Source organism: Danio rerio, chromosome 17 (genome assembly GCF_049306965.1).
Source record: "Danio rerio strain Tuebingen ecotype United States chromosome 17, GRCz12tu, whole genome shotgun sequence".
Lineage (NCBI taxonomy): Eukaryota > Metazoa > Chordata > Actinopteri > Cypriniformes > Danionidae > Danio > Danio rerio.
The window spans coordinates 12,153,290-12,166,641 of NC_133192.1; the positions used below are offsets into that span (position 1 = coordinate 12,153,290).

Here is a 13,352-nt window from a genome sequence, read left to right on the forward strand (position 1 = left end):
CGGGGCTAATAATTACTACTTCGACTGTTTATATAATCAACAAAATTCTTGAGGGTTTTTGTGGGATAACGTTTTTTATGTTCAAATTTGTAAAAACAATTACATTAACCTAATTGATTTGTATAGAGACCACATAAAGGAATTGTGTGTATTTTTTACAGTGTACATACATATTTAGCTTATATTTCATCAAATAAATGCAATCATATGCATAATAAACTTCAAACAATCCTTCCAACCCCAAAGCAGAAAGAAAAACATGGTATATATGGTACATCATTATAGTATTTTGTATCATACATGCATTTATGGAACTTCCAACAGGACATATATCTGAGTGAAATAAAAAACACACAGCAATGTACTAAAAACCACGTAGAAAACCACATCAAATGCAAAGCAACACCAACCAATTTTGTGGGATTTGGATGCGCAAACACACAAATTATACAGTTCATGTTACAGCAAAGAGAGAGAAAAATACTATAGTTTGGATAGCATAACACGAACAGGGCGCAGGATTAAGCAAAACAGTAGTTGATTTTAATATATTACAGCAGTGGACATGCAGAATCAACCTACAATCAGGTCAGCTCCAGGCGACCTTTCTGTGACCTCCGAAATCAACTTCTGGGAAATTACCCGTCAAGGGGGAGGGTGTGTGTGTGTGTTTGTGCTGTCTTTGAGTGGCATGCCACTTTAAAAACACTACTTACGTTAAAATTGTTCTCCAAATAATTACATGCAACCGCAGATTTAATGAGTAATTAAACTGAGGGTTGAAAACAGATCATTTAAACTACTTTGACTAAGCGGGAAGATGAAGAAAGTGAGTCTCAGATTGGAAAACAGGTGAACTGATAACCTCAGGGATTAACATTCAAAGCTCACGGTGCATCCTCTGGGTGACACACACACATGCACACATCGTGACCGCTCATGAACTCACCTATGAGCTGCTGGGGATCAGTTTTTTACACATCAGGTTGCCTGTAACTTTTCCGTCTCGGTTTTGTTAGCATGTAGCCATCCGTGTTGCTCCCGCCCTTGCGTTTGTGTTGCTCTGGGTCAGCTGTCATGTAACCCTGGGGAGATGCGAGAGAGTCAAAAACAACAGCTACAGCATGATGCAGGAATACGAATGATTTAGTGTTTATCCACAACTGGAAGATGCATAGATGTGTTTTTTTGGTCACGCTTTAAAATAAGGTTTCATTAGTTAATAACATGAATATTACTTGTAACGCATTTATTAATCATAGTTCAATATTTACTAATGCAATATTAGATAATACACACAAACTAACAATGAACAACTTTATTACCATTAATTAGGCTTAACTAACATGAACAAATACAGCAATAAATGCATTGTTCCTTGTTTGTTAGTAAATGTATTATTAATGTACTGTATTATTAGTGTACATTAACTAATACAACCTTGTTTTAAAGTGTTAGCATTGTTTTTTACACAATCCTGCAAACAAAAAGTATTAAAATGTTGTGAAGAGCAGATTAAACCCACTTTAGATTGAACCAAACTGATTTCCTATTATGCTTAGGTAGCATAGACCAGGGGTTCCCAAACTTTTCAGCCCGCGACCCCCAAAATAAAAATGCCAGTGACTCGCGACCCCCAATATCCTCTGAGGTGGTTATAAATACAGAAACCTTGCATGCAATGACGCAGACACACCAATTAAAGTTGTGTCAGTGCTTTAAATGTGCCAGAAAGTATAACCTGATGTTATAAAATCAAAATGCATCTGACGCTATTGCTGCCTTTAATATAATGTAATTACCCTAGGGGTCACAATCCAATAGAACTAGTAACTATAAGCTACTATAGTAACTATATAGTATATAGTAACTATAAACGACTATTTTTATTTTCAGTATAGTTATGGATAAAATATGTTAATTCTTATGGTTTAATAAAAATAAATAGATTTTTGGAAATCACCAGGCGACCCCCCTTCATTGCCCCGCGACCCCTCGGGGGGTCCCGACCCCCACTTTGAGAACCACTGGCATAGATGAACAATAGTGCAAAATTTAAAGAGATAGTTCACCCAAAAATTAAAATGACCTCATTATTTACTTTCCCTCATGTGGTTTTAAACATGTGAGTTTATTTTTCTCTGCTGAACACAAAAGATATTTTGAAGAATGCTGGTTTCTGGCACTTATTGACGTCTGTATTTCCACAGAAGGAGGACATAGCGTAGGACTGAGTAAGTAAACAGTTTGTCATTGTTGTAGTAAACAAATGAAATGTCAAACAGGTAAAGTCTTTTATCGTGCAGAATGAAAGCAGTGGAGCCGTCATGGAGTGAACTGGCGACTGATGACGGAGATAAGACACACATGATCGGGAGACACACAACCAGGAGGGATACACAATAGGAAAAGAAACGGAGATGCTAAGGGCCTACTCACACTATGCTATCCGTACCGTGCCCAGGCCCGTTTCCCGCATCGTTTGAGAAGTGTGAGTGCGCTGAATCGGGCTCAGGCACGGTTCACTTGGCCAGCCCTGGCCTGGTTGGAAGAGGTGGGCCTGAACGCGGTTCACTTGGGCTTTGGGGTGGTACGCTTGTAGTGTGAGTGCAAAACGCGCCAAAGCCCGAAACTGAATGCTTGACGTGACTTTTAGGGGCTGTTTCATATGGATTTATTAATTAATCTTACTGTTCAATGAACGCAAACTGCCGTGGTTTATTAAAGACGCAAACCCCTCACTGCACGACAGCTGCGCGCCTTTAGCAAACCTCCTCATTCCTGCAGCACGAGAGCTTTATGATTGTTTATGAGCGCCAAAAGTGGCGGATTTGTTCTGCGAAATATCTGACTGTGTGTCACCGAATACCTAAGAACTGTTTGGCGAAATATTTGACTACATGTCACTGCATATCAAACGACTGAAACGATATAACTAGAGAAATCTCCACTGTGCTGAGCGAGAGCGCTCACTGAACAGCGCAGCATCGATGACGTAAACGTGCCCAGGCCCGATTGTAGTGAGTGCGGCCGTCGGGGGATCTGTCCCAGATCCATCGTTTGAACCATGTTAGTTATAACGTAAAACGCCCATAATGATGCTCTAAACGGGGTGGAGTAACTACTTCTTTAGAGGAAAAACCCATAAGTTCTTTGTGCAAATTATATTGTTTTACACGCACATGCATTTAAAATAAAATCTAATATTAGATTTAGTAAAAACATGCACTCGCTTTCCATATTAACTAAAATATATGTAAATGGCAAAAAAGTTTTTTAGAAAAACGTTTTCCAATTGATCTAATTAGCCATTAAAATGCATTATAGATTTAATTGTGTCTTCATTGATACATTTATAGAATTACTATGCTTGAAAATAGATAATTATAAACAGACATATTATTCATTATGAGCTTTAGCTTCATACAAAGTGTTACCAGAAACGCAAATAGGTTTTGAACAAGTGAACGGTGAATAAATGTGCAGTGCAAAATGGATGCACTGTAAAAACGCCAACTTTCAAAAAGTCCTCTGAACAAAGATTAATAAGTTAACTGAATTTAAATATTTTCATTTGAAATGCTGACAAATAATAGTTAGTTTGTTCAACAAATATGGTGCTTCAATGTGAAAAACTTAAAATATTTCGTTGAACTAATACAAAATTCTTAGTTTTGCGTTGATGCGTGCCCTTCTTGTTGGCGCATGCGCCTTATAAGCTTCTGGCGCATGCGCAATATACTTCCATAGCTCACTGCAGGGGGTACCTGTCACGTGCGTGCGACAAAACGAACCATCTTTCTTTCTGCGGAGCTACGTGTCAATCGTTTTCATAATCGATTGTATATAATTGTATACATGTTTTTGTGCGATGTGCTACCCATCTGACTGCCCGATCTATTTTACCAGTGTATTAATGATGTGAGAGACCGTGATAGAGCGGTTAAGAGTAGTGGTGGGCAAAGCGAGGCTTCGTGAAACACTGAAACAGTCGAAGCAAATGTGTCGAAGCTTCGAAACGTTTCGAAACCTCACTCTACAGTGACATTTAGTGGTCATTTTTTATATATATTGCACTGAAACAGCTTCAGCAAAGAACGATTGAACAAATTGAGGGATTAAACCCCACTTTGTGAAAGTGGAATCCTTCAAGTAACATAGTACAGTGGTTAAGGTGTCAGACATCCATTCAAGAGTAGTAGATTTCGAAGCCAGTCAGTAGCAGTTGTTTTAAAATGCTTTAATACCAGTTGGTAATGCTTTGCTCTTGTATCGTTTTGTTTCAACATTGGTCTGATATCCGAATAAACAATTTGTGAATAAATATGTCTTGTTTTTGTCTTAAAACAGGGTTGTTGCTAGATCAAAAATGGTGGCCTGAAGTTATCAAGAATTATTTATATTATTCATTAAATTTCCCATTTATTGTATTTTATTAATGTCTACCCAAACCCTAAACCCAACCATACTGTAAAAATATTTATTATTGTTTTACAGTGTTACAAAAATGATGCTAAATTGATGGCGTAACTGTAGCTGTATCCTATTTAGGCTACACAAAACAGAAACATGATTAAAATACATAAAACCATGATTTCGAAGTCGGGATTCGAACCCAAAACATCATGCTTAGCATAGAATCAATCAGCAAACCCACAGTGCTCTAAGCCATTTGAGACAGAGATAAATTGGAGACCAGCAGTCAAATTAGGATTCACCAGGTCTCGAAACGTTTCTAAGCTGATCGATGCTTTGAATCGCTTTAGTCACGTGACTAGGTGTTTCGAAACACTTTAGTCACGTGACTTGGGTGCTTCGGATCATGCTTCGGTGCAGTGATTCGAAACACTTGCGCTTCGGGATCTCGACACTGTGTCAAAACATCAGTTTCACGTCAGCCATCCCTAGTTAAGAGCAGGCCAACGACGTTTCTGCTAAATCATAGGTATGTATGTCTTTTTTGTTGTCATCTAACGTTATATTATTTGATATGTTGGCTTTGATGTGCGCGTGTATCCTAATACGGAACTATTTGTTATAATTTAGCCGTGAGTTACTTGTTTCGTGCACTTGGTTTTGGCTATTTACATCAATAAAAGTTTAGAGTGAATGTATTTGAAACAAATAGCGATTTCAATCGAGTCATTTGCTTTAATAACTAACGATTAATACAATGAGTATCATATAACATACCAGATCAGGTATCCAAGTCAAATATAACATTATGTCCTGTTTATCTAGATTGCTGTCAGCATTGCGCACATCATAACCTTTTTTCCCTTCGAACCAGAGCCAGTGGAACAAACGGTGACGTGTTTAACTGTGTAATTTGTGTGAAAATCGTGTGATTTTCATGTAATTCATTGCTTGATTTGTTAGCTCGACTGAATGTCTATCATATTCAGACCAACTTGCTTTAACAGTCAGCTAGCTTTTATTTACATAAAAAATATAAAGGGCTAAATATATATTTTTCTTTCTTTTTGCTCAAAAGGACTGAAATATTGACAATGACATAATTCAATGCAAGATTTCCTTGAGGAGGTGAGACTTGTTATCATCAGTGAAATTTGACGGTCATTCACCAGCAGATGCAAGAAACCTTTTCTCTTTGCCCAAAAGAAGTTGTTGAGATTTAGCCAGGAAGAAATTAGAGAGAGATAACCTGGACTTTAAGGAAGAGGTAAGTCACTATATTGCAATTGCTTTGGTTTCATTCAAGGTAGTAATGATAATGCTAAAAATAACAAACAACATTATTATTATAGGTAATTCAAAATACATCTGTATTCAGCATTTGAACATTTAAATATTTACATTTACATATATATATATATATATATATATATATATATATATATATATATATATATATATATATATATATATTATGTGTAAAAATTAATATGTATGTTTTTTTTGTATATTGTAGATCTGCACAGAGTTTTCTCAGATCTGTAATGTAGATCTCCTGAGACAGTTAATCGAGTGACTTGATAAATATACAGCACCTCTCCTGAAACTCTACAGAAAAGAAGGGATTCAATGGGTCCAGAGATGGATACAACTTTAAACAAGATGGATGAGCAGGTACTCATTAAGATTTTTTTTTTCTTATACACCCGTCTGATGTTTTTAACATGTGCAACATATTTTGTCCTGCAAGAATTTCATGCTCAGGTAATACAGTCTAATAAAACGTAATTGCAACAATTTAATTGTCCAGCCCTTTTGCATTAATTTTAATTGTGTCAAGTTGTGTTTTGATTGTGAGATGGAAGTAAGATAAATAACAGATGTTTCACTTGTTTTGAGTGACCATTTCAAATGAATACATTCAAAGAGGAAAATAGAAAATAATAGCTGTAGTTTTTAACTCAAAGTAATTGTCACATGAAACTAAACATTTTTCTAAATTTGCCAACACAACCATTATCAAATTCCATTGTATGGAAACCACAAAATTCTTTTTTAAAAATAAAGCCATGTGTTTTTTCAACAGCATGAATAAAATACTATGCTCATTTAAATGTACTAAGTACATTTTTACTTACAAAACAATAAGATTGTAAAACACCCTTTGTAAATGACTTTCCTTTAGGTCACTGATATTGTCACCGATCGAGAAAGAGCAGCTCTTGAGGGATTGCCAATTTTTCTTCGTAAAAATTCTGCTTGCTTTCTCAAGATATGTCTGGTAAGTTACCCATTTTCATACCCTATTCTACATTTATTAGTCTGCTTGGTAACACTTTTAATAGCTGCACGCTATAAATAATTTATTTAATATTAGCGAATAGTTAATTTATTTTCTGTTAAGCATAACTCTACATGAAGTGCTCAATGATTGTATTTTTTTAAACTTTAATGATTCATTTGTATTACTAATTTAAGTATTGCATTATTTACAAACCAGTTATTTAAGAATAGTTGGTGTTTTTAAGATCATTCAGAATGCTTAAGTACACGATTAATAAACTATTCAAATTAACATTTAAATATCCTAATATTAAGGTATGTAATAATAGTTACTTTGTATGTTAGTATATGCTTTATGAGCTTAACTTCATCCAGTTGTGACCTAATCTAAAGTGAGGACTATTTATGCTTTATAAATCCCTTATGAATGACAATTAAAGGCTCAGTTATATTCTAAACAGGACAATAAACAACTTTCACAATTGAAACTGTATCAAATAAAAGTAAATCTTTGCAATTTTATGTAAAATAAAAGTTTAAAAAATTGCTAAATATTAAAAAGTTGTCAATATATTGTTCAATTATTATATATTATAGACTATTCAAAGTGTTACTGTTTGTATGTACGAAAGTATTACATGTTTTTATTTTCTTTGCATAATAGTAATAACATTAATAAGTAGTAATTAATATTACACATCAATTAATTTTCCCATTACTTAATCTCCTATAAGGACACGGACCCTGAAGACCACAGCACCAGAGATTAAAGGATTGGAATCTTCACTGTGGTGGAAGATGATAATGGCACTTCTGCATCCCTGCAATATGTGATGAACCTCGCTAAAATCTTGGAGGAGGCCATAGTACTTCAGGAAATCACACATCTGCCTGCAGCCTTCGCTTACTTGTTCAGCCTCTTGTATAGACTGAATATGGAACACCCAAAAGAACTCAAATATACTTTTTAAGTGATTCAGCATGTTTTATGGAGGTTGGTGGCACATGATCTGCGAGAGTTCAGTTCATTCATTCATTCATTTTCTTTTCGGCTTAGTCCCTTTATTAATCTGGGGTCGCCACAGCGCAATGAACTTGTTTTACGCAGCGTATGCCCTTCCGGCTGCAACCCATCTCTGGAAAACATCCATACACACTCATTCACACATACACTACGGACAATTTTAGCCTACCCAATTCACCTGTGCCACACGTCTTTGGACTGTGGGGGAAACCGGAGAACCCAAAGGAAACCCACGTGAACGCAGGGAGAACATTCAAACAAACCACACAGTAACGGCAACTGACCCGTGACCACTTCCTAATGTGCCACTGTTTGAATGTTTTGAGGTCTGTTTTTGGACTTTATGTACTTTGTTGACAAAAGTGCAGTACACTTTAAAGACTGTATGAATGGAGTGGCTTTTAGGGTTTACTCTGATTAGATGATTGTATATTCACCTGGTTTGAGTGTTTAGACACACTAATAGCTTGGTTTTAGTAAGGTTGCCAGTTATTTTATGTTGAGGCAGTGTACAATCTTTTCAAATCTGGAAACATTCAGTACTAGTTGTGTACAAACTAGCCCAATGCTGAACACGGCTAATGTCAAATGCTGATTTTGTATGCAAATGTTTTGGATTGTGATTTGAACACAGTTAAAAATAAAAAAAAGTGAATTGACTATTCTTGTGTATTTAATTTGAATCCTAAAAATTAATAGTAAATGCATAATGAATCAGTTTGTTTTATTTTGTTCAGTAAACTAAAAAAATCTTGTTGGGTAAACATAATGATTTTTGTTCAGTAAACAAAAGATCTTGTTGAATAAACGTGAAAATTTTTGTTCAGCAAACAAAAGATCTTGTTGAGTAAACATGATAATATTTGTTCAGCAAACAAAAATATCTTGTTGGTTGAACATGATATTTTTTGTTCAGCACACAAAAATATCCTGCTGGTTAAACATGATATTTTTTGTTCAGCAAACAAAAATGTCTTGTTGGGTTAACATGATATTTTTTGTACAGCAAACAAAAATGTCTTGTTGAATGAACATGATATTTTTTGTTCAGCAAACAAAAATATCCTGTTGGTTGAACATGATACTTTTTGTTCAGAGAACTAAAGAATTCAACAAAATATTTTGAGTTCACTGGTCTTCAAACCCTGTTTGTTGAGTTAACTCAAAAAGCTATGTGTGATAGGTTGCCTAATTATTTTAAGTTTACTCAACTTTTTTTTTTTACAGTGTGGACGTAGCGTGAGAGTGGACTCTACAGCAAAGTTTTCTAATGGAACTTATTAGCCATTATAATGCATGATAGGTTTATTAGTGTCTTCATTAATACATTTATTGAACTACTATGCTTGATTATAAACAATTATAAACAAGAGTTATACATTATGAGCATGAGCTTCATTGAAAGTGTTACCAGAAACTCAAATAGGTTTTAAATAAGTGAACGGTGAATAAATGATGGCAGAATTACAATTTTTTGTGTGAACAATCACTTTAAACTGCTCATGTGCAATACAAAATGGATGGACGTAGCGTGAGAATGGATTCTACAGCAAAGTTTCCAATGGACCTAATTAGTCATTATAATGCATTATAGGTTTATTTGTGTCTTCATTAATACATTTACTGAACTGCAATGCATGATTATAGACAATTATAAACAGAGTTATATGAGCATAAGCATCATAGAAAGTGTTACCAGAAACTCAAATAGGTTTTGAACAAATGAACGGTGAATAAATGATGGCAGAATTACAATTTTTATGTGAACTATCCGTTTAAACTGCTCATGTGCAGTGCAAAATGAATGGACTTTAGCATGAGAATGGACTCTACAGTACAGCAAAGTTTTCAGATGGATCTAGTTAGCCAAAATAAAGGTGGAGGAAGGACAGCTGGAGTATGATGAAACATCGTTTATTTTACCAAAGCAACTGGTTGGATAACATCATTGCTCCTTCTTAATTTGTAGTGCGAAACACTACTCAGAAAAAATACAAAAGTTTCCGTGACTGTGGAGAAGAAAGGACTTGGAGCGGGGCTTAAAAGATTATTCCAGATCTCCAATTCTCCAGATCTCCTGGAGGTTGCCAATTGTAGCAAAAAACTATAACGTGTGGGGTGCCAGGATTTGAGAAACGGCTCCTCTTAAGACTGGCCAAAATCTTTACAGGCCACTTCAAAGCCGTTTCATATCTGCTTTCTAACTCTGTCTTCATTTTCACTTCAGCCCACAACGTTGCCTTTTCATTAGAGTTGAAGCCCAAAGAAACCGCTGTAGCAAAAGAGGTCTCAGTTTAGCTGCGCCCATTGAGCCTCTAATGCTAATAGACAAATAACAAAGTACCGCACCAGTTGAAAAGCAGAGGCACATGCATTTGGATAGGACTGAATAGAGTGTAAGTCCTCTGATTCCTGTGAAGAGCAACTTGTTGGTATTTTCCTGAATCGGACTCTTTCTTCCATGTTTTCCCCCCCTCAGCCAGGCACCCATTTCAAAGACGGGTCCAGCTGGGATGTCCCGCCTTCTCTACCTCCATCACAGCAGTGTCTTCCTGTCATCCCCCACTTTCTCACCTCATCCCCTCTCCTGTTAGTCGCATAAGCCCATCAAAGCAAAGACCACCACTCTTTAACTGTACTTGAAAGCAGCCAAAAGCAAAACAGCAATCAAAGCAGGACATGTGCGTGTGAAAATTGAGGGCCGCCAAAGTAAACGCGTTAACTTACGAGGTTAATTAAATATGTTTAACAGTGTTACATTTAACGCAGGTAATGCATTTAGCTAATCTGACATTAAAATGTCTAAAGCCTGCTTAGAAGCTCTTGTTTTATTAGTAAATGGCAGAAAGAGACATTCTTAGGAGCTGATTTAATTTAGCGGGGATGTTTCTCACACTGTTAGGAGTGGATTTGTTCTTCCTGTTGTTTATTCAGATAAAAATTATATTTCATAATTACATTCCCTTAAAAGTATTACTCAGGATTGAGCATACTTTGCAAAAAACAATCAACCAATGACTTTGTAGAGTTTATTAATATGCTTAATTAATATTCATGAGCCTGACTGCAAACTGGCAACATCAGGAAAAACATTGTATTTGAAAATGATACAGTTTGCATTGCATAGCCTGATAATTAATCTATTAAGAATTTAACTACATCAATGGATACTGATGATTTATAATGTGTCTCCATTCACTTATCAGATCACTCCAGCACTTCCTGACTTTATTTTTAAATCAAATCCAGATGAGAGTTTTACAGAAGTTATTAGTGGGTCTTTATATGACAGCGCTGAACCCCAACAAGTATGAAATGTACATCGTTGATGGCACCAACATGAATAACATACAACTAATGCCTTGCAGATGAAATATAAGCCTTGTAGATTACCACATACTACAGCTTCACCGAATTCAGCATAATGAGCTACAGAAAACATTATTTAAATCTCTTGTCACTAGCAAAAAATACAGGAGTTTTGAAATAAGTGAAGCCTAAATGACCTATAAACACAGACAGACGTATACGCTCCTTTTTACAGATGAACTGGTTTGTTTCTTGGTTTTCATGTCCAGACACGAAAGACACCAGACTAACTGTAAATGGAGTCTTATTGATTTGAGCTCAATCTTAAAGAGAAAACAACAGCTCTGCCTCATTTCATCTGAATAGCGGTAAAGCCGCTCGATTGACTCTTTTAAGAACCGTGTGAACTGTGTGAACGCCTTGGTAGAGATGTATTCAAACCCTCTATTCAGTTGAACAATTAGTTTTACTGAGAATTATGTGGGAGACATCAGTAAACATTTCAAAATGGCAACAGAGCGCTGATATTCACCTTCACTGAAAGAAAAGTGAAACTACTCTGTGTTTTCTTCAAAGTACATTTTTATATTGAATTAAGTAGAAAATTATGATTTCTGGTTTTAACTTGTTTTTTTTTTTTCAATTTGTCTTAAAGCAAAAAATGAACCCCCAAGGAAATGTTTTAAGTTGTAAAAAAGCAAAAATGGTATTATTTTGAGCTACCTCAAGTGAAGTTGTGTCTTGTTACATTACAGTTTGTACTGAATCAGAAACTTCGTTTTGAATATACACTGTAAAAAAAAAAAAAAGATAGGTTCCACAATCGATTTATGTTGGGACAACATGAAGAAATTAATTTAACTTCGTAGTGTTTACAAATTTAAGTGAATCGAACACAAAACAATTAATTTGTCGCAAAAACCCCTCAATAATTGTGTTGTTTCAGCTCATTTTAAATAAGTAGTTTGAACAAACAGCAAATGTAATTTTTTTGTGTTTATATATAACAATTCCATATAATAAAATTGCTCAATTTTATTCAGTTTAGTCCAAAGCACAACTTTACTTTGATTTTGTAGATAAAAAAAGTTAAAATGTTATTATTTCTTTTTTCCAAAAAAATTACTAAAGTAATTTAATTAATTTATTAGGTTTCTATAAAAACAATATTTGAGCTTTGGGTGATTTTGTTTTTATTTGGGCAGAATTAACATTTAAATTAATGTTAAATATATATTTTTTTATGTTTTAACTGGATTTTAAATAATAAAATAAAAAATTAATTACAATTGTAAAATGTAAAAGTTACAGTAACTTACTGACAATTTTGGTTACCAGTAAGATTGTGAATTTACAAGCACATAAATTAATAATTACAGTCATAATGTAATAAAAAATACAGCCCAATTGTAATTATTTATTTACAGTGCGCTTGTAAATTGACAAAACTGCCCCTAAGTTACTGTAAATTTTACAACACATTTTTCAGTGCAAATAAAAACTTTAATTTGAGGGAAATTAATCAATTCAGCTGTAACAAAATACAGTAAACGATAAAGATTTTTAAAAAGTTGGTTCAAAGCAAAATAATACTTTGATGTAAGGGTAAAAATTTGTTTGTTTTTTTCCAAAATAAAAAGTATGTTTCCCAATACTGGGTTGCAGCTGGAAGGGCATCCGCTGCGTAAAACATATGCCGGAATAATTGGTGGTTCATTCCGCTGTGGCTACCTCTGATAAATCAGAGACAAAGCCAAAGGAAATGAATGAATAAATGAAAAAGTATGTTGTACCCAAGTAAAAAAAATAAAATAAATAATAATAATAATAATAATAATGATAAATGAATGGTCTTTAGAGCAAGTTAAAAATTTTAATTTTTCACAATTAATATTAGATTTAAATTTGAACTAAATCTAAATTATACTTTGCTGAAAAACAAACAAATTTAGATGAAAGAAATTACAGCAATTAAAAAAAAAATGGTTCAAAGTTGGTTCAATTTGTACTGAATGCATGTTGCATTACTAGCATCAGTTTCTCCTGACCAAAACTGCTCAGCGTTAAAATGACATATGAGCAGCTAACAATAAACTAGCCTCACTTCAGCTGCTAATGAGAGCCTTTCAGCACTGATGGTTTGTATTTCTGTTGTGGACAGATGGGAATGTGGAGACATCTCTCCTGAACGTCAACACACCATACGCAACACTGCAAACTCATTTCACATGCAACCTAAATTCATGCAAAATACTGATACGTTTGGCATTAGCAGCCGAATTATGTCAGGAGGGTCATTTTACACCAGTTGCTGTAAGAC

At 34.7% G+C, this 13,352-nt stretch overlaps 1 long non-coding RNA gene across 1 annotated transcript; it reads left to right on the forward strand.

Moving 5' to 3' along the window:
• The first annotated feature begins 4,803 nt into the window (after window positions 1–4,803).
• LOC137488259 (uncharacterized) lies at window positions 4,804–8,383 on the forward strand. Its single transcript, XR_011007227.2, has 5 exons — window positions 4,804–4,945; window positions 5,495–5,683; window positions 5,933–6,090; window positions 6,602–6,697; window positions 7,434–8,383. It is a non-coding gene; the product is annotated as an uncharacterized lncRNA (long non-coding RNA).
• The last annotated feature ends 4,969 nt before the right edge of the window (window positions 8,384–13,352 follow it).